General features: G+C 42.1%; 1 protein-coding gene, 4 non-coding genes and 2 pseudogenes across 5 annotated transcripts in view; 2 read left to right on the top strand and 5 right to left on the bottom strand.

The window, feature by feature from the left end:
* Nucleotides 1-25,341, bottom strand: part of LOC140292462 (NLR family CARD domain-containing protein 3-like) — a 596,771-nt gene that overhangs the window by 64,855 nt on the left and 506,575 nt on the right. The window lies entirely within an intron of this gene.
* LOC140299419 (5S ribosomal RNA) lies at nucleotides 245-363 on the bottom strand. Its single transcript, XR_011914730.1, has one exon. It is a non-coding gene; the product is annotated as a 5S ribosomal RNA (ribosomal RNA).
* Nucleotides 2,688-2,806, bottom strand: LOC140299295 (5S ribosomal RNA). Its single transcript, XR_011914717.1, has one exon. It is a non-coding gene; the product is annotated as a 5S ribosomal RNA (ribosomal RNA).
* On the bottom strand, nucleotides 5,131-5,249 carry LOC140299172 (5S ribosomal RNA). Its single transcript, XR_011914705.1, has one exon. It is a non-coding gene; the product is annotated as a 5S ribosomal RNA (ribosomal RNA).
* On the top strand, nucleotides 5,606-5,711 carry LOC140296956 (5S ribosomal RNA; annotated as a pseudogene).
* On the bottom strand, nucleotides 7,575-7,693 carry LOC140299050 (5S ribosomal RNA). The gene has a single exon (XR_011914635.1). It is a non-coding gene; the product is annotated as a 5S ribosomal RNA (ribosomal RNA).
* On the top strand, nucleotides 19,402-19,520 carry LOC140296747 (5S ribosomal RNA; annotated as a pseudogene).

Below are 25,341 nucleotides of genomic sequence, written 5' to 3'. Positions count from 1 at the left end.
AGACAATAATATTTGTGTGTGTTTGGTATCCAGAAGAATTCAGACAGATGAAGTCACTGTGAGCTGAGCAGTGCTGGAAGATGATATGACAGAGTGACCTAAATGAGGTTTGTGTGTGCGCTCATTTCCAGTCTTTGACAAAGATTGAAAAGTGAATTTATTTGAGTGATTTCCTTCCTGATGTGAAGTATGTCATGAAGCTGTCCGTGTTGAGTGAGCAGCAGCGCCTCCTGCAGGTGTAAAAAGCTTACAGCACCTGGTATTCCCAGGCGGTCTCCCATCCAAGTACTAACCAGGCCCGACCCTGCTTAGCTTCCGAGATCGGACGAGATCGGGCGTGTTCAGGGTGGTATGGCCGTAAGCGAGAGAATCAGTGACAAATCAGCTTTATATAGATGCTGAAACAACATCTATCACTGTGTTCTGACTTCTAAAATATAATGTAACTGTTTAAAAATGAGCAATTTGTGATGATATCATCTAACTAAGCAGCCTCGCTCTCTCTGTGTGACGCTGAACACAAAACTACACACAGGGAACAGAAGAGGTCGACAGACACTAAGTTATCTGAGAGTCTCACTTTCAGCTGCAGAGAACCAACACGAGAGAGAAGAACATGTGCAGGATCAGCATCAACCTCTCAAGCCAATTAGGTGAAAAACTAAAAGAAACATATGGTTCAAGCAGCTATATAATAGATATTTGTTACGGTGACTTTTGCTTACGGCCACACCACCCTGAACATCCCGATCTCGAAAGCTAAGCAGGGGGCCTGGTTAGTATTTGGATGGGAGACCGGCTGGGAATAACAGGTGCTGTAAGCTTTTTCTCTTCTCTCTACAACCTGCAGGGGGCGCTGAAACACTTCACATCCACAATCAAATCAATTCACCAGAAAGCTTCTTTTTTTAAACAAATTCTCTAGAAACTGGAAGTGATCAATGCTGGATCATCACTGGAATCACACAGTCTTAAAGTGGAGCTTCTTCTTCTTATGTTTCTATGCAGCTGAACACTCACATCATGATGATGACTGACGTGTGTAGAAATCCTGCTCTTCAGCACATTTAATTTCTCATCCAACGATGTTTAAAGTTCCCATTTTTCAGCTTTGATGCTGCTTCCACATCTCTTATTGTCTGTAATGCAGCTTCAGCTGTTATTTGATGTCTTTTGTTGAAACATGTGATCACCTCATGACACATCAGGAAGTTGATCAGCTTCAGCTGCTGCTGATTTGTTGGCAGACGCCTCAGTTTCTCTTTGGCTCTCAGTTTGCTGGTTCCTGGATTTCCTGGATCTGTTGACATGTCCCAGGTACTTGTTGTGTTTGATCCTCATACATTTAACTTTGTCCTTAGAAAGGATGAGTTCCAAAAAGGGAAACAGGGACTGCTTTTGCATTTGACACAGCCTATATCATGCCAATGTTCATTTGGGGCTGCAGTTTTTGCTTTAGTTTCAGACTTGTTATTAGACTGGAATGTTGAGGAGTTTCTGTGACAGATAGGCTCCAGTGCCCCTGAAACCATGAATTAAAGAAAGTGGAAGGATGGAAAGTTTTGGGGACATTTATTCATTCATTCCACTTCAGCATTTCTGTTTCAGGGAAGATTCCAACTTTAATGACATTTTTTTTTTAAATCAGATTTAATGTGAAGTTATCCTGAAGAAAATGAATATGACCACTTACAAAACAATAATGGACTTTTAAATCAGTTTTTCAAAGAGATAAGTTATGGTTGAAATTTCTTATGGCTTTGATTTAGATTCAATTTGATGGTCAGTTCACCCCCAGACGGTGCAACTTACCCCCTGACCCGGATCAGCTTAGCCCTAACCTGGGGCAAAGAGGAAGCCTTTAGCTTATAATTCACTTAAAAAAGCTGATTATGAACTTCTTTCAATTTGATTAGTGTTGATTTTGAGTCAGGTGACAGTGGTGTAGATCCTTTACAAGCACTGATGCCACACTGAGAAATATTCAACTCCCAGTAAAAGTTCTGAATCTAAAACCTCACTCAGGCAAAAGAATCAAAGTGTCATCAGCAACATTTACTAACACTTCCACCAGTAAAAGTATTTATTCTGCAGAGCAGCTCTCAGTGTTTGCTGTTAGATATAAAGTTGCCTGTTTGACAGTTTAAAGTGGCTGCACGTGCACTTTTTCTATCTGGCCTCAGTAAATCTCTGTAATTTATTCATTTGTGTTTGGAAAACAATGGAAACTTTATTTCTGAGCCCACATCAGTGGGTTCTGGTTGTTAAAACATAGATGAGGAGACAGTTCAGTGTGTGAGGATAAAAGCAGAGGAGAACCTGGGACATCTGAGCAGATCTGGGATCAGCACCTTGGATATCAGCAGGGATTCTTAGGAAGGAAGGAAATGGGATGAATCTGCAGACTGCAGGAAGATCTGTTAACAGTCTGCAGACTAATGTGAGACAATAATATTTGTGTGTGTTTGGTATCCAGAAGAATTCAGACAGATGAAGTCACTGTGAGCTGAGCAGTGCTGGAAGATGATATGACAGAGTGACCTAAATGAGGTTTGTGTGTGCGCTCATTTCCAGTCTTTGACAAAGATTGAAAAGTGAATTTATTTGAGTGATTTCCTTCCTGATGTGAAGTATGTCATGAAGCTGTCCGTGTTGAGTGAGCAGCAGCGCCTCCTGCAGGTGTAAAAAGCTTACAGCACCTGGTATTCCCAGGCGGTCTCCCATCCAAGTACTAACCAGGCCCGACCCTGCTTAGCTTCCGAGATCGGACGAGATCGGGCGTGTTCAGGGTGGTATGGCCGTAAGCGAGAGAATCAGTCACAAATCAGCTTTATATAAATGCTGAAACAACATCTATTACTGTGTTCTGACTTCTAGAGTATAATGTAACTGTTTAAAAATGAGCAATTTGTGATGATGTCATCTAACTAAGCAGCCTCGGTCTCTCTGTGTGACGCTGAACACAAAACTACACACAGGGAACAGAAGAGGTCGACAGACACTAAGTTATCTGAGAGTCTCACTTTCAGCTGCAGAGAACCAACACGAGAGAGAAGAACATGTGCAGGATCAGCATCAGCCTCTCAAGCCAATTAGGTGAAAAACTAAAAGAAACATATGGTTCAAGCAGCTATATAATAGATATTTGTTACGGTGACTTTTGCTTACGGCCACACCACCCTGAACATCCCGATCTCGAAAGCTAAGCAGGGGGCCTGGTTAGTATTTGGATGGGAGACCGCCTGGGAATACCAGGTGCTGTAAGCTTTTTCTCTTTTCTCTACAACCTGCAGGGGGCGCTGACACACTTCACATCCACAATCAAATCAATTCACCAGAAAGCTTCTTTTTTTAAACAAATTCTCCAGAAACTGGAAGTGATCAATGCTGGATCATCACTGGAATCACACAGTCTTAAAGTGGAGCTTCTTCTTCTTATGTTTCTATGCAGCTGAACACTCACATCATGATGATGACTGACGTGTGTAGAAATCCTGCTCTTCAGCACATTTAATTTCACATCCAACAAGGTTTAAAGTTCCCATTTTTCAGCTTTGATGCTGCTTCCACATCTCTTATTGTCTTTAATGCAGCTTCAGCTGTTATTTGATGTCTTTTGTTGGAACATGTGATCACCTCATGACACATCAGGAAGTTGATCAGCTTCAGCTGCTGCTGATTTGTTGGCAGACGCCTCAGTTTCTCTTTGGCTCTCAGTTTGCTGGTTCCTGGATTTCCTGGATCTGTTGACATGTCCCAGGTACTTGTTGTGTTTGATCCTCATACATTTAACTTTGTCCTTAGAAAGGATGAGTTCCAAAAAGGGAAACAGGGACTGCTTTTGCATTTGACACAGCCTATATCATGCCAATGTTCATTTGGGGCTGCAGTTTTTGCTTTAGTTTCAGACTTGTTATTAGACTGGAATGTTGAGGAGTTTCTGTGACAGATAGGCTCCAGTCCCCCTGAAACCATGATTTAAAGAAAGTGGAAGGATGGAAAGTTTTGGGGACATTTATTCATTCATTCCACTTCAGCATTTCTGTTTCAGGGAAGATTCCAACTTTAAGGACATTTTTTTTGTTTATCAGATTTAATGTGAAGTTATCCTGAAGAAAATTAATATGACCACTTACAAAACAATAATGGACTTTTAAATCAGTTTTTCAAAGAGGTAAGTTATGGTTGAAATTTCTTATGGCTTTGATTTAGATTCAGTTTGATGGTCAGTTCACCCCCAGACGGTGCAACTTGCCCCCTGACCCGGATCAGCTTAGCCCTAACCTGGGGCAAACAGGAAGCCTTTTGCTTATAATTCACTTATAAAAGCTGATTATGAACTTCTTTCAATTTGATTAGTGTTGATTTTGAGTCAGGTGACAGTGGTGTAGATCCTTTACAAGCACTGATGCCACACTGAGAAATATTCAACTCCCAGTAAAAGTTCTGAATCTAAAACCTCACTCAGGCAAAAGAATCAAAGTGTCATCAGCAACATTTACTAACACTTCCACCAGTAAAAGTATTTATTCTGCAGAGCAGCTCTCAGTGTTTGCTGTTAGATATAAAGTTGCCTGTTTGACAGTTTAAAGTGGCTGCACGTGCACTTTTTCTATCTGGCCTCAGCAAATCTCTGTAATTTATTCATTTGTGTTTGGAAAACATTGGAAACTTTATTTCTGAGCCCACATCAGTGGGTTCTGGTTGTTAACACATAGATGAGGAGACAGTTCAGTGTGTGAGGATAAAAGCAGAGGAGAACCTGGGACATCTGAGCAGATCTGGGATCAGCACCTTGGATATCAGCAGGGATTCTTAGGAAGGAAGGAAATGGGATGAATCTGCAGACTGCAGGAAGATCTGTTAACAGTCTGCAGACTAATGTGAGACAATAATATTTGTGTGTGTTTGGTATCCAGAAGAATTGAGACAGATGAAGTCACTGTGAGCTGAGCAGTGCTGGAAGATGATATGACAGAGTGACCTAAATGAGGTTTATGTGTGCGCTCATTTCCAGTCTTTGACAAAGATTGAAAAGTGAATTTATTTGACCGATTTCCTTCCTGATGTGAAGTATGTCATGAAGCTGTCCGTGTTGAGTGAGCAGCAGCGCCTCCTGCAGGTGTAAAAAGCTTACAGCACCTGGTATTCCCAGGCGGTCTCCCATCCAAGTACTAACCAGGCCCGACCCTGCTTAGCTTCCGAGATCGGACGAGATCGGGCGTGTTCAGGGTGGTATGGCCGTAAGCGAGAGAATCAGTCACAAATCAGCTTTTTATAGATGCTGAAACAACATCTATGACTGTGTTCTGACTTCTAAAATATAATGTAACTGTTTAAAAATGAGCAATTTGTGATGATTTCATCTAACTAAGCAGCCTCGGTCTCTCTGTGTGACGCTGAACACAAAACTACACACAGGGAACAGAAGAGGTCGACAGACACTAAGTTATCTGAGAGTCTCACTTTCAGCTGCAGAGAACCAACACGAGAGAGAAGAACATGTGCAGGATCAGCATCAGCCTCTCAAGCCAATTAGGTGAAAAACTAAAAGAAACATATGGTTCAAGCAGCTATATAATAGATATTTGTTACGGTGACTTTTGCTTACGGCCACACCACCCTGAACACGCCTGATCTCGAAAGCTAAGCAGGGGGCCTGGTTAGTATTTGGATGGGAGACCGCCTGGGAATACCAGGTGCTGTAAGCTTTTTCTCTTTTCTCTACAACCTGCAGGGGGCGCTGACACACTTCACATCCACAATCAAATCAATTCACCAGAAAGCTTCTTTTTTTAAACAAATTCTCCAGAAACTGGAAGTGATCAATGCTGGATCATCACTGGAATCACACAGTCTTAAAGTGGAGCTTCTTCTTCTTATGTTTCTATGCAGCTGAACACTCACATCATGATGATGACTGACGTGTGTAGAAATCCTGCTCTTCAGCACATTTAATTTCACATCCAACAAGGTTTAAAGTTCCCATTTTTCAGCTTTGATGCTGCTTCCACATCTCTTATTGTCTTTAATGCAGCTTCAGCTGTTATTTGATGTCTTTTGTTGAAACATGTGATCACCTCATGACACATCAGGAAGTTGATCAGCTTCAGCTGCTGCTGATTTGTTGGCAGACGCCTCAGTTTCTCTTTGGCTCTCAGTTTGCTGGTTCCTGGATTTCCTGGATCTGTTGACATGTCCCAGGTACTTGTTGTGTTTGATCCTCATACATTTAACTTTGTCCTTAGAAAGGATGAGTTCCAAAAAGGGAATCAGGGACTGCTTTTGCATTTGACACAGCCTATATCATGCCAATGTTCATTTGGGGCTGCAGTTTTTGCTTTAGTTTCAGACTTGTTATTAGACTGGAATGTTGAGGAGTTTCTGTGACAGATAGGCTCCACTCCCCCTGAAACCATGATTTAAAGAAAGTGGAAGGATGGAAAGTTTTGGGGACATTTATTCATTCATTCCACTTCAGCATTTCTGTTTCAGGGAAGATTCCAACTTTAAGGACATTTTTTTTGTTTATCAGATTTAATGTGAAGTTATCCTGAAGAAAATTAATATGACCACTTACAAAACAATAATGGACTTTTAAATCAGTTTTTCAAAGAGGTAAGTTATGGTTGAAATTTCTTATGGCTTTGATTTAGATTCAGTTTGATGGTCAGTTCACCCCCAGACGGTGCAACTTGCCCCCTGACCCGGATCAGCTTAGCCCTAACCTGGGGCAAACAGGAAGCCTTTTGCTTATAATTCACTTATAAAAGCTGATTATGAACTTCTTTCAATTTGATTAGTGTTGATTTTGAGTCAGGTGACAGTGGTGTAGATCCTTTACAAGCACTGATGCCACACTGAGAAATATTCAACTCCCAGTAAAAGTTCTGCATCTAAAACCTCACTCAGGCAAAAGAATCAAAGTGTCATCAGCAACATTTACTAACACTTCCACCAGTAAAAGTATTTATTCTGCAGAGCAGCTCTCAGTGTTTGCTGTTAGATATAAAGTTGCCTGTTTGACAGTTTAAAGTGGCTGCACGTGCACTTTTTCTTTCTGGCCTCAGTAAATCTCTGTAATTTATTCATTTGTGTTTGGAAAACAATGGAAACTTTATTTCTGAGCCCACATCAGTGGGTTCTGGTTGTTAACACATAGATGAGGAGACAGTTCAGTGTGTGAGGATAAAAGCAGAGGAGAACCTGGGACATCTGAGCAGATCTGGGATCAGCACCTTGGATATCAGCAGGGATTCTTAGGAAAGAAGGAAATGGGATGAATCTGCAGACTGCAGGAAGATCTGTTAACAGTCTGCAGACTAATGTGAGACAATAATATTTGTGTGTGTTTGGTATCCAGAAGAATTGAGACAGATGAAGTCACTGTGAGCTGAGCAGTGCTGGAAGATGATATGACAGAGTGACCTAAATGAGTTTTATGTGTGCGCTCATTTCCAGTCTTTGACAAAGATTGAAAAGTGAATTTATTTGAGTGATTTCCTTCCTGATGTGAAGTACGTCATGAAGCTGTCCGTGTTGAGTGAGCAGCAGCGCCTCCTGCAGGTGTAAAAAGCTTACAGCACCTGGTATTCCCAGGCGGTCTCCCATCCAAGTACTAACCAGGCCCGACCCTGCTTAGCTTCCGAGATCGGACGAGATCGGGCGTGTTCAGGGTGGTATGGCCGTAAGCGAGAGAATCAGTCACAAATCAGCTTTATATAAATGCTGAAACAACATCTATTACTGTGTTCTGACTTCTAGAGTATAATGTAACTGTTTAAAAATGAGCAATTTGTGATGATGTCATCTAACTAAGCATCTCGGTCTCTCTGTGTGACGCTGAACACAAAACTACACACAGGGAACAGAAGAGGTCGACAGACACTAAGTTATCTGAGAGTCTCACTTTCAGCTGCAGAGAACCAACACGAGAGAGAAGAACATGTGCAGGATCAGCATCAGCCTCTCAAGCCAATTACGTGAAAAAAATAAAAGGAATATATGGTTCCTGCAGTTATATAATATATATTTGTTACAGTGACTCAAACAGGCCTAACGTTAGCCTGTTCGGGCCATGGTTAAAGCGAGTTTGGGCGGTTTCCCACCATAGTCCTGTGATTTTCTTAAAACCTTTTTACAGTTCCAAAGCCTAATTACTTTGAAAGTCCCACATTTGAAATGTTGTAGCACGAGTTTTCCGTTTTCACCAAGTTGACAGGATGGCATTTTGGCCGGAATTTCAAATTTGCAACGTGGAAATAACGTTTTTTCAGTGAACGCAGCATGAATGTGTCTGACGCAGAGAGGAGGATAAATGAGGTTCATAATGCACTGGCGCTGTCTTTCCTTGGAGAAATGGTGAAGTTTTTTTTTTTTACTTTGAATACAGTGTGGGTGAAGGAAAAATATGTCACGCGAATGAAAGCAACAGTTGTTTATGAGTACATTAAACGTCAGGGCTGCAGCCATAGTTAAATTTCCATGGAGCAGGGAGTCGTTTGCTCCGTGTTCATTTGACTCAGTCTGAGTCTGCAGAGAAGCTGCGGCTGCGCACCGGTCTGTAGCCCCACAGAGTGCAGGGATGAACGGCTCCTCTCCTTGTCCTTCTCCCTCTATGATAAACTGTAAGTCATGTATAATGGGCCTGTGACCAAAATGAGTGAGAAATCTGCTCATTCTTTATTTTGAAAGGATAAAAAAAGGGGAAACCCCTCTTAATCTCCAGGTTTACTGTAGGACCAAACATGTGTTTCAGTGTCAGATGTTGGGAATTTGTTTGACTTGTGTAAATCGCTCAGGAAGCATGACAATAGCCGACCAGCTGGGAAATGCTTGCTATCCAAATCTTGCATCCTTCTCTGGGTTCCCTTGTTCATGTTGTAACTTCTCTTCATTTGAAGGTGACTCAAATATAAACACAGATTATCCCAACATTTCACACACATGGACTTTAAGAAAATGTCTTCATTGTCAGAGCTTCTTGTGCCATGATAGTTAATTGTTAAAGTCATTTTTTCAGTTCCCTCAAGTACTTAAAACACAGTCGGACTTTGGTCACTTTTTGGGGTCTAAGTTGTTTTCCAATGTGCAATTTTACTGTCAAAAGTATTTTTAAGCCTCTAATTTTTTTAAAAAGAAATCTGTCATGATTTAAGTTTTGATTCTTGTCTTGTCTCGTCATTTCCTGTTTTATTTTGAAATCACTAACGTCCCTCTCCTTTCAGGTACCTTGCCCTTCCTCCTGTGTCTGCGTCTGATTGTCTTCCCTGATTCCAAAGTGTTTCCAGCTGTTCTCCTTGGCTCCTCTTGTGCTCTAATAGTCTGTGTCTCCCTTGTCTTGTGCCAGTGTGTTGTTTCCACCATGAGCCTCACCCTCGCGTCTTTGTTCCACAGCCACAGCTTCCTTCAGCCTGTAGTCGAGCGTATCCTTTGTTGTAATGTATTTATAATTTATTTTGCTCTGTGAGCAGATCATCAACCTGTTGTTTATATGAATAAACAGTCTTGACTTTGAACTCGACCCTGCATCTGTGTCCTGAGGCCTCGACTAAATCTTCAGACATATTTTTATTTTGTCTATATTTAAGTTTTAGACTAATCGTCGAGCAAATTGTTCGTCAGGAACATCCCTCGTGGGAGTCCAACTCGCCTCAGCTGACGAACTCAGATGGATCGTTCCGAGAAATCTACAGTACATCCGATGTGATAGAAGTACAGCCTACAACCCCTGTAGAGCTTCTGTTGCTGCTCTCTGTCACAGCTGTGGATTGTTTCTCCAGTCAGTAACTTGTTTGCTGCTCTGTCAGATAATGCAGCGACACGTGTTTCCTACAGACTGTCACAGACATTTTTGTGCTGTAGCTTTTGAATGCTGCTTTATCGACAGCTTAACTTAACTTAAAGCAGCACTTTGCTGCTTGTTTCCTCCTCTCTCCCCCTGCTTTTTCTGCCTGTGCTTTTATAAAAGTGCTGCTCTGTTCTGTTAATAAACCCTTTCAGTTTACAGCCTCTGAGGCTGTTTTTACTTCTCAGATCATCCTGAAAAGGATCATGAGGCCGATGCCAGATAGTGAGGATGAGCACAGCAGCCTGGAGGAGACGTGCAGCTCAGGCTTTCTGAGAGACCACACTGAAAATGCTCAGATTGTAAATGTTCTCTCAGAGATACAGACCTGAACAATGTTCATCTCCTAAAGCTGCTGCTGATTCTTCACACTGACTCCATATTTATGAAACCTGGTGGTGGAAAATCTACCCGGTAACATGATGGAAACATTGTTTTATTTTACCGCAGAAAGACCAGTTTCTTTTTACAGGTGAAGCAGAGATTCTTTGATCTTTGGGTAAAGTTGAGAAAGTTCTGCTGTTCAGCATCTTATTGGCAGCTTTAAATACTTCTGACTGTGTCTCTGTGGGCTCCTCTCAGGAACTGCACCAACTCCTGAAGCTGTGGACAGGTTGGAGTATACCTCCCCAGCACCTGTATGCAGGAGTTCCTCCTGAAATGACCACGCCTGTAGCCTCAGCCTGCAGGACCTGCTGAAACTGCCTCTGAAGAGCCAAAGCTAGCAGACATTCAGAGAAAAGCTCCAAGCGTCTGTTAGAAGTACAGACTTTGGCTTTGGAATGATCTGATGTGAATAATGTGAGAAACTGAGCGTCTTTAAGATGAACATTTCAAAGTTGTAGCAGTTAGTCTGTTCCTCTGTTTCATGCTGCTCATTGAAGGCTGTGGAGCAGTGAGCCATGTTAAGGCTTTACCTCATTAACTGGAAGTGTGTGAGGTTGGTAACAGTTCAGGAGAACTGAGAACAAACATTTCAATCTGAAGCTTTATTTACAAATGTTAAAGTTTGGTTAATAAAGACGATTCAACATGAAGTGTTTGGTGCACTTTTCCATCCAGCAGTGTGTGAACGTTGGTGAACTCGTCCAGTTCTGCTGTGGCTGCATCAGCTGCTGTGGTGCGGCTGCATAGATGTGGAGTGCATCCATGAAGGGAACATCGGGGTCAGGTGACCTGGCCATGTTCTCGCTCAGGTGTCCTTCAAGCTGCACTTGGGCTCCTTCAACTCGGTCCGTTTCACCTCCGAGGTCATCAGAGCCGTGTGGTCCATCCCAGTCAGTCCCACAGTCTGCCTCCACCTGAACACAAATAAAACACCATCACAGTTTTAAGCTTATTCAATATTTTGTAGGCTTTCTGGAGACTTAAACAAAAGCTTTGGCATCTTCAGATGTTTCACTGAAACACTTTCAGTTGCAGTTTTAAACTGAAGCTATGAAATCAGTTCTCCTCAGTATAAATATTAAGTTATGTAATCTCGCCAAATCATTTTAGGCCTTTTAAATGTATCATTTAAATAATGGCTCCTGATATGATGCACTCAGCTGTTTTAACACACCTGATCAGGATCCTGAAGGTGTCTGAATGATGTCCAAAGCTGGTGGGGAGACTGGCTGCCTGCTGCTCTCAGGCTGTGATGCTTCCAAGCATCCATGAAGAAGGCAAGTTGCCTCTGCAGCTGAGGCAGAAAAGCCCAGTGGAGAGCAAAGAGATGACTCATCATCAGGGGTCAAAAGCCCTTCTCTCTCCAGGCTGAGAAACAGAGTATGGAATGGGTCAAGGACTGGAATGGAAACATCTGTCCATCAGCGTTCTATCCTGGAAGAACAAGAGACATGATTCAGAGAAACATTCCAAGCAGGAAGAGAAGATGTTTCTGCTCTGAATTAGAACTTCTAGCTGCTGGATGTTATGACTCTACAATGAGGAAACTGATGCTCATAAGTTCAGTGATGGCTTTAGAAATGTGTGTCCAGCCTAATCTGGTCTTGGTGGAGCACTCGCCTGAAAAACTAAGTCTGAAAATGTTTGATGCTGCTGCAAATACAAACAGTTCCAACACAAGAAATAAGAAGAAGGAAAACATGTCTGAAGGTCTTTCCCCCTCAAATATACTTTACATTTAGGAAATATGAAACAACAACAGGCTCTGAAGCAGATGACAGATGTCATTCATGCTTTGTTCAGTGTTTTCTGTCAGTAATGGAGGACAAAGCAGAGTTTGTGAATGAGGCCAGTGAGAGTCCTGCAGAGGAACAGCAGGATGAACGATGGGGAATAATAACACTCGTTATGTGCTCTCCTGCAGAGCTTTTCTCATAATACATCGCTATGGAAACGCCACCGTTGGATATGGACACTCCTTCCAGTAACGTGTGAGTCTGGGTTCTCTCCTCGCTGTTCCACCATGAAATGGGCGACCTCAGTATTCTCAGCAGCCTGTCAGAGCGCACAGGTGATGGCAAACCAGACGTGTTGATGGCACCAAGGAAGCTCTCCAGCACTGGAGATGCTCCATTGTTTGTTGCAGCAGACAGATGAACAGTTAAACGGCTGAAGCATCTATTCCAGCGTGAAGGACAAAGAAAAAGAAGATCTAATGCATCAGATCTAAATCTGAAGAAGGTTCATTCACAGCTTCTTTGACACAAAGCAGAGAGACTGCACTGATGCAGCTTACAGAGGACTTTCACATAAGGATCCACTTCATATCAGACTCACTTTGCAGCAGCAGTCCCCTGGCATGAAGGAATGATTTCATCATTCTGTGTCCTGTGTTTGGGGGACTTAGTTGGATTTCTGCAAAGACGGCATCCAGCTCTGCGTCACTCAGTCAGAACAACATGTCCGCCCTAAACCCCAGGAACTCCACCCGGGGAGTCTTAAGGTCGCTCAGGTTAGAATTCCACACTGAGACAGACGTGATTTCATGTAGATCTCATGGACAGAGCTCGCTGCCAAACATTCCCACAATGCACTTGGGCCTAACAGGTCTGGCAGTCTTTCCCAGCAGTGGATCCACTGACCTGTATGAACTGCCTTTCTGAGCTAAAATCATCAACTGGTTCACAGCTACGAGCCCTTAACTCACTGAACAAACTACAGCTGCAGCAGTGTTGTTCAGGCTGTTCACAGCAGAGTTAAACTGCAGTTTAACTCACTGATGACAAGGTCTTCTCCTCCTGCCTGATCCCATGAAGATAAACTCCTCTGACACACTGATCCACCTCCACACCTTCAGCACCATATTCACTGAAGAACCTCTGCATCCTGCACTCTGCTCAGTTCATTCCTCTGTATCTTTATAGAAAGTGTCTTTCTGTCTGAGAAACACTCAGTGTTGAGCAGAAAGTTCACTCTGCACATACCTGCCTCTTTCATTCAGAAACACAAGCGTCGCTTTGAAGATACTTTGCCTCTTCACATAACGTGTCCATGGGGTGTTCATGACAGGCAGAGACACAGATGCAGCCCATACTGAGGTTAAAAAATGTGCGACATCTAGTGGTTGTTAGAATAACTGCATGTGAAAAGAAAAATGCTGGCCATGACATAACTATTTTTTTTTTTAAATCCTTAACGGCGCTTGTTTTCTAATAATAGTTTTTTCGTATAACTAATCATTTAACCAAGTGAAGCTATTTTCTAAAACCAACCGGAAAGAGACAATGTTTGAAGTGAACTTGTTTGTTTACGTGTAACCATGGCAACCAATAAAATGGCGTCCGTGCGGGGGAGAGTCGCGTTATTTAAACATGCGATTTAGGCTATACTACCTTTGTTTTGTGACTCTGACCAGGTGATGTTATTGCCCAAATCCAAGTATGAATTGATAAAAAGGTGTTAAAGGAAAGTGTTGATATGTTCTTAAAGAATTTTGAAGCAGTGTCGGTCTCACTTGACACAAAGTCAGTTGGTTAACAGATGAGTTCAAAGGCATTCAAAGGGGCGCTACAGATGTCAGCCAAAGCACAGATGTGTCTGCTTGTATGAACATCAGTGATGTAAGTTGCTGTACTGTAGAGATTTTTGTGGAGCCCAGGAGGAACACCTGCTCAAAGTTAATGCACCCCGAGCCTCGGGGCTGTTGTAAGATTAAAAAAATGGAGTCCCAAAGCTGTAAGCTCTGGACTCCAGGTGGTGGCTTAATGTCTTCCCCATCTGTCAGGGCATCCTACCGGCCACTTCACTCAGAGGAGAGGAGCGAGACACCGGCCAGCCGCCTCGATCCAGGACCGACGGAAGCCGCCCAGGGAGGCTTCGGCGTCGGTCCTGGACCGAAGAGCCGGCCGATGTCCCACCCAGCACGCTCCAGGCCAGGACAGTCTATCAGACTCCATAACTACCACCTGTATCACTGCAGGAGGGGCAGAGCCCACTGCAGAAACCCTGGAAGGAGTCTGATAGAGAGGCGACCCTTCACGGCTCCTCGAGGGAACGTGTAGGATTAAACTTTCAGTGGTCCTACTGGCCCTATTTATATGATTTCTGCGTTCGAAATATGATCACATGACCAGTAAACACCGTCACTGTTGCCCCTGTTTTTACCATATATGGAAAAAAAGAACTCACAGAACCTTCCATAAATGGAAATCTGCAAACGTCAAACGAATATCCCCAAAATAGGGGTCCATCAGTGACATGATTGGTCACGTGTGCAGGTGAGGTTGGACGTGCATACGTCACCCCAGCACCTCCATGCTCCATGGAAACATGGTCGGGATCAACATCAGCCTCTCTAGGCAATTCTGTGGTAAAATAGAGGAAACATGTGGTTCCAGCACATATAGAATTGGGAGATATGTGAGAAGTAAGTGAAACACTGATGCTAGATCATGTTTAACAGCTTTAGCCCATTAAATACACATCTCTTTTAAAGGTTAACTGTTCTGGCCAACTGCTTAATAATACTTTATTTGTTTTATTCCATAGGATAATGTTTTGTCCTTCTTGTGGATTCAGCCTTGAATCAGTTCATGTGGCAAGGACATCAGATTATTGAGTCCTGATAAGACAACTGAAGGCAGTGTTTAAAAGACATTTTAAATTGGACTTCACAGTATAACTACACATTCATCTGAATACATGATCTCTGAACAACAAGATTATCATTGATCCACTGACTCTCTTAATGAAATCTGATTACACTGTGAATCAGGAAGCACAGTAAGATGTGCAGTGGAGTCATTACACAACTCTGGGAGTTTAAAAGAGAAGCAGAGGCAATCACACTTCCAAAAGAATAAAACACCACTGAAAATGTTCCACTTTGGCAAAGGTGAAAGGTTGGGAAAGCCAGCAATTTGGTCCACTTCAAACTTTGTGTCATGACAGCTTTCTGATACCATTTCTACTTAGAATTGCAGAGGTCCCATTTTTAGAGTGAGAATGCTTCGTCATTGGAGAGCCTGCAGGACCTGATCGTACACAGCAGCACCATGCTGCAGACTGCAGGGTGTTTTAAACGTGTTGGGTCAATGGAGGAAAAGCGTTCAGTTATCAATGATTCCCTTCAGTGGTATTTAATTGATAAGAACCACACAGCATTTGAAAGGTAGTTTATTTTATTGCTCTTGCCCAGAAAGAGTAAAACTTGTGACTGACTGTTTGTTAAAATCCTCTGTATTATTGCATTATAGCTTCAAAGATGGACTTGGCAGCTTGCAGTTTGTCACAGCACTGCAGCAGTATCCTACAGTCCTGACCCCTGTTCTGTCACTCAAGTGAAAAGTTATCTGCCACAGACACGGAAAACTTATTCCAACCCCAGCTTAGTCCTGCCTGAAGTAACAAGAGGAAAACAAGAAGTTTGTGGGCAGACTGCCTTCTGACTGCGAAGGTTAGTCAGTTTAATCTTTATCAACATAAAATATCATCCCAAGTCTTGTTTTAGATTGACATTTTTCAGTAAATTAGTCCAAATGCTTTCTACTTTTAGAAAGAGACTCTTCAGTGACCCTGGAGGAGATCTTCATGCTTGCCACAGGTGTAGCAGGCAAACCTCCTGCTGGCACGGATCCTGGAGCGTCCCTTCAGCTCCTCACCAGTTCAAACTACCCCATGGCAAATACATGTGCCAACACATTAAAGCCGCCTGTCTCCGATAACTACAACAGCTTTAAAGCCAACATGAACTTTGGAATGAAGAATTCCCACTTTGGATGCTTTTAAACACACTGAACTATGAACACCTGAAATGTCCCAAAAGAAAAAGGTTTTGTTCAGGTTGGAGATGTTAAACACTCAGCTTTAAACTCCTGTTTAAACCTCTGTTCTGTCTTCTCTTTTTAAAATCTACAAGGTGCCGGTGTTCCTCTGTGCCGGAGGGTAATGCATAAGAATAAAAGGTTTTGCCATCCCAGTTTATTTGTCTAAATGTGAAATGAAGATAAAGTTCAGCCATGTTGTTCAGAGTGATGTAGTTCTCTACAGCAGACTGCCACTGAAGAGATGGTGTCAGTCCACTTTGTCTCTGTGGTTCTTCAAAGGGATGCAGGTCATCGTCCCCAACAGTAACTGGTGGTGCTGCTCAGGGTCTGTGAAGATGCTGAGAATCCACAGTTCATCCCATTGAATCTGGGAAGAAAATACAGAAAAACAACCAGATTTACTTTGTTTTCTCTTCAAGTTTAAATGTTGTTGGCGTTCCCTGCCAGTGATTGGCCAGATTTAGTCAACAAGACTCGTATGCAGAGACACCACAAGACGACATGATAAAAGCTCAAATACACCATCAAATAAATATTAGAACTAAAGTGATGCTGACTGAAGCATGAGTGGAAATTCTCACATATAATGACTGATTTTAAAGTGACAGCTTCAAGGAAGAAACTATTTTCTTTTTATATATATATAATTTAAAAAAAGCTCTCTGGTACATATACTGTTTTCTGAGCTTTTACAGCCTCGGTCCAACCTCAGGTTAAACTCATGTAACCATGATTTTCCTGTGAATGCTTCATGTAGATGTAATAAAAGGTCATCCTGTTGTTTTTGCTTTAACATGGTTTGCAGTGTTCACCTGTGAGACAAATGATACATCACCTCTGCTCATCCAGATGTTCAGTTAGACTGCCGAACAGCACGGATAACGTGAGCGTTCCAGTGGTGCTTGTATTCGTCCAGTTCTTTCTGTCGTGCTCCCAGACGGCTGTACCGCAGCAGCCTTGTGTGTTCGTAGCTGCTTTTGAACAGATGCTTCTCCCTCAAGTCACCAAACAGATCCATCCAAAACTGTGTGTGAGTATGCAAACACACATTTTATTCTTAGGAAATATATCACCTTCCTCCTGTAAAATACAGCTTAATTGTGGCCTGTTGTGTTTTAGGTAGTTTATTATGTAGAAGACATTTAAAATCTTAAGCAGGAACTGAATTGATTCAACATAATAAAAAAAACACCAAGTAAAAGCGAGCATTGCCTTCATCAGCACAGTCATCTACAGTAAATCCAAAAGTGTGATGTGAAGTAGATAATCAGTGAAGAATGAATACGAGATAAAAACCTTTGTTTGCCAAAGCAGGACCTCCAGCTTTCAGTTCACTGCTCAGATGCTGAAGTGCCATACATGTGACTTCTGGCTCCTGCAAATGCATCTCTGTGCGCTGATCTTAAGGAACGATGAAGTGCTGCCATCAGTCCATTTTCTGCCACAGTCTGTGCGGCGGCGCATTGGAAAAACTCAAAGCTCAGCGACACACTCGATGTCATTTTGAGCACCGACACCAGGATCATTGTTGGACTTTCCACATGTGAGCCACATCATTTTTGTTGAGAAGCCATCGATACGGCCACTTCAGGCAATCCCAAAAGGTTTCAGTTTGTCGTTCCCACCAACATGCCACACTGAACAATACTCTATTCCAGATGTGTCAGGTTCTCTTCTTCTGTTCATCACATCAAATCTTCTGACTGTAAAAGTACTTTTGTTTCAGAGGCTGCCACATCGCTCTGTAACCTAAAAGCTGCCTGATCCCTGAGGTTCCTCAGAAAAAGCTGCCTGCACAGCAGCAACTGGAGCGTAGTTCGTCCTCTCGGTCAGGTCTGCATTTTGTAGTCTTCTTTTGAAAGTGCTGACACTCACTGAAATGTTGTGCTTGGCTGCCAGTAAGTCCAGCATGATTTCAGAGGCAGGGTCCTCAGTGAAATACTTGTGGATAAGTTCATCCACCACGGCTGCTTCAGGACCTGATGGATGAATATATGAAAACACCACATGAGAAAAAGTAGATCCACTGCATTTACACTCTTTCGTGTCAGGTTTTAAATGATTATTGATTAACAAAGTAAGAAACTGAATATTGTTAATGATTCACTTAGATTCTCATACATTTAGTGTTCATCCCAGTGACTAAAATGCAGCAGAGTTGGAAACCTTGCAAAATGCCACCCGAAGTAGTGGGATTTGACATTTTATTTTGAGGGTGCCACTCTGTTTTTCTGAATGTATTATTCTTCATCTGTTGCATTTAACATAGTTTGCATGTTTTGAGTTTCAGCCATACCTGGGTGGTAATCTCAGTGATAATTCACAGTACAATGAAGAAATCCATAATCTTTAAGAAGATGATCAAAATATACCTTCCTGTTGAAGATTTCTGCAGCATGAGCCACAGTGTGACAGGACAGGCTGAAGATTTATTCCACAAAATGGACAAAACATCATCTGGTAAAATACAAAGGGGAAAGGACTTTTAGCTTACACATGATGGTAATTTGCTGTGTAAAGTTGAGAAACTAACACTCATCTCACTGATAAAACAGTGATAACAGCACAGTTAATAAACATTATCCAGCATCAGTGTCTCACTTCCTTCTCAAACTTTTCCTAATTTCCCTCTCTTTATCCATTAAAGCCTGAAAACTGCCCAATTGCTTTGTGGCTTGTTGTGTTGCTTTTGTATTCTTTGACACTTCAGGGCCACCGTAGAGACCGCCTGGGAATACCAGCTGCTGTATTCGTGGCACCTCATTTAAGTCAGTCTGTTCTAACAGCTTCCAGCAGTGCTCAGCTCACAGACTTCATCTGTCTGAATTCTTCTGGAAAACAAACACAAATTTTATTCTCTCACCTTCTCAATTCTCTGTATTGTTGAGGATGGTGAGAAGGGAAGAGTGAGGGGTTTCCTCTGAAAGTCCACTGTCATCTCCACAGTGTTGAGCGGGTTCAGCTCCGGGTGGTTCTGACTGCCCAGAGGACCAGGCTGGACCCTGCTTGGCTTCCAAGATCAGGTGTGTTCAGGGTGGTGTGGCTGTAAGCAACAGTCACTGTGACAAATATGGATTATATAGGTGCTGGAACCATGTTTTCTCTATTTTAAATCAGAGTTTATTTGAGAGGCTGATGCTGATCCTGCACATGTTCTTCTCTCACATGTTGGTTCTCTTCAGTTGGAAATGAGACTCTCAGATAACTTAGTGTCTGTCAACCTCTTCTGTTCCCTGTGTGTAGTTTTGTGTTCAGCGTCACACAGAGAGACCGAGGAAGCTTAATTTAATAATATATGTTGTTTCTGCATCTATAAAAACCTTGTTTACAATCACTTCTATCGCTTATGGCCGTACTGCCCTGAGCACGCCTGACCTCATCTGAGCTCAGAAGCTAACCAGGATTGGGCCTGGTCATTACTTAGATGGGAGACTGCCTGGGAACAACAGGTGCTGAAAGCTCTTTTGCTTCTCTACAAAAACCAAAGAGGAAGCTGCTGTCCCATTGAACTTCATATTAACTTAATATCTTAGATGGCATCTCATCTAAGTCAATCTGTTCTAACAGTTTCCAGCAGTGCTCAGCTCACAATGACTTCATCTGTCTGAATTCTGAGAAGTTAAAACATTTATAAAAAGTATTCTATCAAAATAATACCAAGAAAACTGTTCTTTTCCTGATAAGTTCAGGAAACTTTAGTGATATTAAGTAACTTCCCTCAAACAGATCGGTCAACATGTCTGTACTGGAGTTACTGCATAAAGTCTCATATTATATTTAAAGTCTACTTTCATCAACTAAAAAGAGGTTGAGAAACAATCAATTCAAAGTCATCATAGCATATATAGACACTTGCTGTGTCTTTAAAGTTTGCTGCTCATGCACAGAAGGTGGCTTGAAGAAATATTTTAACAGATTAAATGATGGACCCCATAGAGTTTAGTCCCCAGAATGACCGAGATCATACATTTACAAGCACAAGTTGTTCCTTAATATTAGTTTACATCTTTTATAAATACTACTTGGATATACTATATAGCAGAGTGTTAAAGCTGTTTCTCCTGGTTTCTGTGGTGTGTGACTTCCTCTCAGGAACACAGACAGCACGCAGACACATGTGACATCATGAACAGAGAAGGAATATTTCTGTGAAACGTTAAAGCTGTAACGGATCAAATACAGGTGCAGATGAACAGGTTTTCACTGTAATCACACATGATGTTCAATACACACATACAGCAATCTGTTGTATTTTTGTACTCTGTTGTGGACTGTGCTGTATCTTTTAAAATGGCTTCATTTTTAATATTCTATAGCAGCGAGCAGTTAATAATGCACAGACATGATAAATTCAAAGGAGAGTCTTTGGAGTCTTTACTCCTGGACCTGTTGCCTAGGCGACCCGACCTTGGGTAATTATTGATTGTTGAAACATGTTCAGTCTTTAATGTCAATAAAATCTCCTTTAACTGTGAAGGAAGTGGAATCTTTATTGATGGGAATTTGTCGCCCTCTGGCGGTGAAAATATAAATAGCATCATGTCAGTTAGGGAGTGTTTTTGAACGATTGAATACTTTAGTAGAGTTCTTATAACTGTAATAATGAGCAACTGGACTTTCTGAATATTTCCCTTCTCATCTGAAAGATGTCTTCACCTTTAACTAGTTGGTGACTGTCGGCTGATCTGAGGACTGGATAGTGTAGTGATATGATTGCCACCTTCCATATGGGAGACCTGAGTTCAAATCCCCTTGCATGACTCCAGTAGGGGTCCTTTGGCAAGACCCCCTTACCCTACATGCCTACCTGTAAGTCACTTTGGATAAAAGCGTCTGCTAAAATGCATAAACATAAACAAGATCAGCAGCTTAAAGACTATTCACACTTGGCAGGTCTGTACGGTCACACTGACACACCTCAGTCCAAACCATCTGTTTTCTTTGTCCAGAATGTGGACGTTACTGTCCTCAAAAGAGTGTCCCTTCACCTTAAGATGGAGGTGAACTGCTGAGCCTCCAAACTGGACATCTGTATGTGTCAGATAAAAATATGATGACTCTACAGAAACGGACATTCAGGACCAGAGGGTGAAGAACTTAGAAGATGGGGACCTCACCCAACCAGAAAAGGATGTCGTACCTGATCCTGAACTTTGATGTCTGAATCCAGATTTTGTCAGTAAGAAATGTGGATTAGAGCACGTAGAAAAACTGAACAAATACTGCTGAAGCTGCTTCACAATGTGATGGAAATATTAATATATTCACAAATATATCAGGTGTGAGTGTTGAGATTAAAACAATATGTGATTTGTTCTGAAAGAACTGCCTCATTAACAAGCTTCTGCTCTCAAACTGCACAGATCTGAGCGCTGAATGTGATTTGTTGAATTTCTGGACATTTTCTGACCTTCCCATCAAACTGAAAATAATAAATGCACAACACACTAAAACACACATTTCTTGTGTAAATCAAACTTGTCCTGAGACAAGTGGGTGCAGAATATTGAAAATACAGCCCCTAAAAAGACAAAGATCACACCAGCTTCTCAATGAGGAACATACATGTACATGTAACAGTTAAAGTCAGTTTTTGACCCATTTATTTTGCTTTTGATAGACAATTCTTGTTCTGACGATCAAAATATTTGATTCACTGAGAGTTGTGTCCCTCCACACATGCGCATCATCTTTCAAAAGTTTCAGTCCATTATTTAGATGATTCTCCAGTACAAGATAAAGGAATAAAAACATCAATAATATCAAAAGAGCAAAAAATAAAGCATTAAATTCTGAAGGTTTTCACCTCAAATATCAACATGTTTGACTTCATTTTACATCAATTATTATAGTGGTGATAAAATGTTAGAATTTTTTATTTAATTGATTTTATCTTAAATATTTTCAACTGTTAAAGTCCAAATATTGTGTATAAAGGATCATTTCAGTCCTCTTTGTGAGTGTTCAACAACAACATTTAGCAACTTTCTGCCATCAGAATCTAGTTCCAGTCCAGTTGTCCTTTCATCATCTCACAGGAAGTGAATGTGGAGCAACATCAGGATGAACCCTGGCTGCTCACCGAACTTCTGCTCATTGGAGCAGAATCAGTGAAGGTCTGTCAGCAGGTTGGAAATTCATCTTGGCTGATTGCAGCTCAGTGATTCCTCTCTGATATCACAGTTTGTCACATGTGCAGCAAACTAACTGCAGCTGACAGCAACTGAATGGTCTCAGTTGAAGTGAGCTGCAGAGAAACACAACATACTGATATTCAGTGTGAAGCTTTGACTGGAAACACACAGAAAAACAACATCCTGGAAGAATGGCAGCTTCCATCAGAGAAATAAAAGGACACCTTTATTCAAACTCATTTTGACAGGTGACCTCTGACCTCTTATCGATCAATCAAATTAATATGACAGGTGACCTTTGTTTGACATCCGTTTGCTGACATCTGGGGATATGACTTTTGACCTCTTATCGATCGATCAAGCTATTTTGACGTGTGACCTCTGTTTGACATAGATTAGCCATCTGTTGAAGAGATCTAAGGAAGGAAGGGGGAGTTTATGGCTAGGGTTAAGAATGATTACAGCTAAAGTCAGGAGGTTGTGAGAAATATATTAGTTGAATGTTTAAATAAGAGAAAGGGTTAGGGTTAATAGAAAAGGTTAAGTTGTAGAAGCGGTCAGCATTTTAACAGCTTCAAAGACCGGTCCCTGTAAGGTAAAGATGGGAAAATAATTAGATGTGTGGGGTGGGGTCTGTTAACAGACATCTGGCTGTCTCTGGCTGCACCATACTGTGACACTGAACTCTTTTTAAAGGGTAACATTAAGCTATCCCCTCCCCAGTATCGGAGTTTGAAAAAGCAAAAGAAAGTTATCAGACTGCTGGCTGATAAGAGAACCGGTTTAAAACGTAAGCAGCTGGCTCTCAAAAGTCAAGGAGGAGGGTTTATTCTCCCCATCCTAACGGCTCTTGCACCCGTAATTGGGGATCTAGTGGCCGGAATCGTTAGAAGATAAGATGTCGCTCAGGACAGCACAAAAGATGTTTCTCATCTCACCTCATCAGTTCAAACACTTGAGTCAGTCAGAGACTTCTATCAGACAGACGGCGGAGGATGATTTGGATAGTAAAATGAGAGCGATACTCGACGAGTCAGGAATGACCTCTTATGAAAAAATTAAGAAATACGACGCCCTGCTGCAAAGATACCTCACCCTAATCAAGCAAGGTCAGATGGAGGAGCCGCGGATCACTGTGACTCTTCAGCGAAACAGTCTTAATGATCCAATACCTGAATCAGATTCCCGTGAGACGGATCGTGTTCACGAGCCCGATCAGCTAGAATTGGATGCAACGGCGAGTGAGGTATTAAAAATCCTTCCAAAGCGCGATCGCAGAAATGGTGAATACATCTTGAGGAAATTATCTGAGAGAAATGGCTGGACCACCAGAGGAGAATTTGTTTATCAGGGGCAGGTTGTGAGAGGATCACATTTGGTTGATTTACTTAAAAACCTTCTGCTCCCTTTTAAAAGAAAAGCCCAAACCATGCAACCAGCAGGCTGGACAAGTTTTCTCAATGTTCTGAATGAACTGAACATACCTTTATCCTCTGTGAATAATCCGCAAGCCCGTGAACAATATCGTCGTCTCAAAACAGAGTCGAGCGGAATAGAGAAAATACCATCTGTAAAACCGAAGAAGAAGATAACCCTCTCCCCACATTTTTTAAGATCTGGACATGGTGAGCGAGACGAGGCTGTAGATGAACATAGTCTGCATAAAAAGATAAAACCTCCGCGCTGGGTTACCTTTTCACCATAAATTTCTGTAAGAAATGAATAAAATGATACCGTCATTTGTTCTCAATAAAAAATTTTTATTGATTCCAATTTTCAGAGTCTACAGAGTCATCACTTTCATGCATTCACAATTTATAGCACTCTTTGAACATCTGTAAAGAACAGGCTCCGTGATGAAATGAGGTAGCACTGTGCTTTCTGATGCATCTCTGATATTTTTTCACAAAGTTAGATACCATCACATCATTTTTAAGAACATCGTCACTGTAGGAGGATAATACTTGCTGCAGAGACATTCCGCACGCCCGGTGGCAGAGGTAATAAACGCACTGCTGACCGCACACGGTGGACAAGGTGTTCTGAAGTTGGCGATTATGGTACGTTATCTTCAGGGATCGGTCTTTCAGAAATGACACAATGTCTGAGGGGTAGTGAGAAAAATCTGGCGGTAGCCCGTAAGAGTCGAAAAAGGTGGCTTGACCGTTCTCCTCCAGAGTCAGAGCTAGCCAATGCTCCCCAGGCATGTGAGAAGGATGTGTGTTCACAATGAAGTAAGCCGGCTTTGTAAACGTTTGTGTGAGCAAGGGGAGTTGGTCACTAGCCCACACGCCACAAAATAGGTCACCCAGTAGATGGTGCAACAGGCTCTCCAGTTGGTGGTTATTCATGCTTACTCTTTTAATAATAGTCCACCAGCACCTGTCTTCTTGAGTTGATCTCCAAAATGGAATCGTAACATGCGTAGACAATGAGGGTTGTGGTGTGAGGTAGCGGAACTCTAAACCTCGCCTCCAGTCTTAAATTCCCATTAGAAACAGGTGACAAGGCGTCGCTATCCTCACCAGGATTGAGATTAAAGATTAACAGCTAGTAACCGTTGTTAAATTCTTCACGTGTGATACTCAGAGGGAGATCTTTTAAATGACGACCTGTCGCTGTGAACAAATTGTAAAATTCCCGGACTGAAATGCCTTGGTTGAACTGAGGCTGGAACGCCTTGGCGGGAACTTGTTTACCATCCTGACAAAGAGCTAGATACTCTATATCCATATGTTTAAAGTTGAAGGGTGACAAGTCCCTTCTTCCCGTGAATGCCTCGTGGTGCACCATACCTAAAACAATATATTTAGGCATCGCTCCCAAAAAGAGATTCTCCTGATTGCATATCCTCGAATTTTCAGGGATGGAGTATGTTTTTACATTCACTCGTGACAGTGGGTAGAGAGCGTTTCCTCTCATTAAGGCTGATGTGTGGCCTAAACGAACAGCGGGGGAGACGGAAACTTTTTTGATAAAAAGAGAGGCTCCTAATATCATTAATCGGTAAGTCGAGTCTCTGGTTCCCATGAGATAGAAGGCCTCACTGGCTCTGGTTAGTTTAACTCTCATATCCACAGAGTTCAGCAGGAGCCTTTCGCAGAAAAAGATATCCCCATGGAGGGGGCCCAATAGGTGTACTTCTCTG

This window comes from Leuresthes tenuis, unplaced genomic scaffold (genome assembly GCF_036924035.1).
Source record: "Leuresthes tenuis unplaced genomic scaffold, fLeuTen1.0.hap1 SCAF_1, whole genome shotgun sequence".
NCBI classification, from domain to species: Eukaryota; Metazoa; Chordata; class Actinopteri; order Atheriniformes; family Atherinopsidae; genus Leuresthes; species Leuresthes tenuis.
Note: the sequence above shows the minus strand (reverse complement) of the source record. Positions and strands in the feature narration are given on the sequence as shown.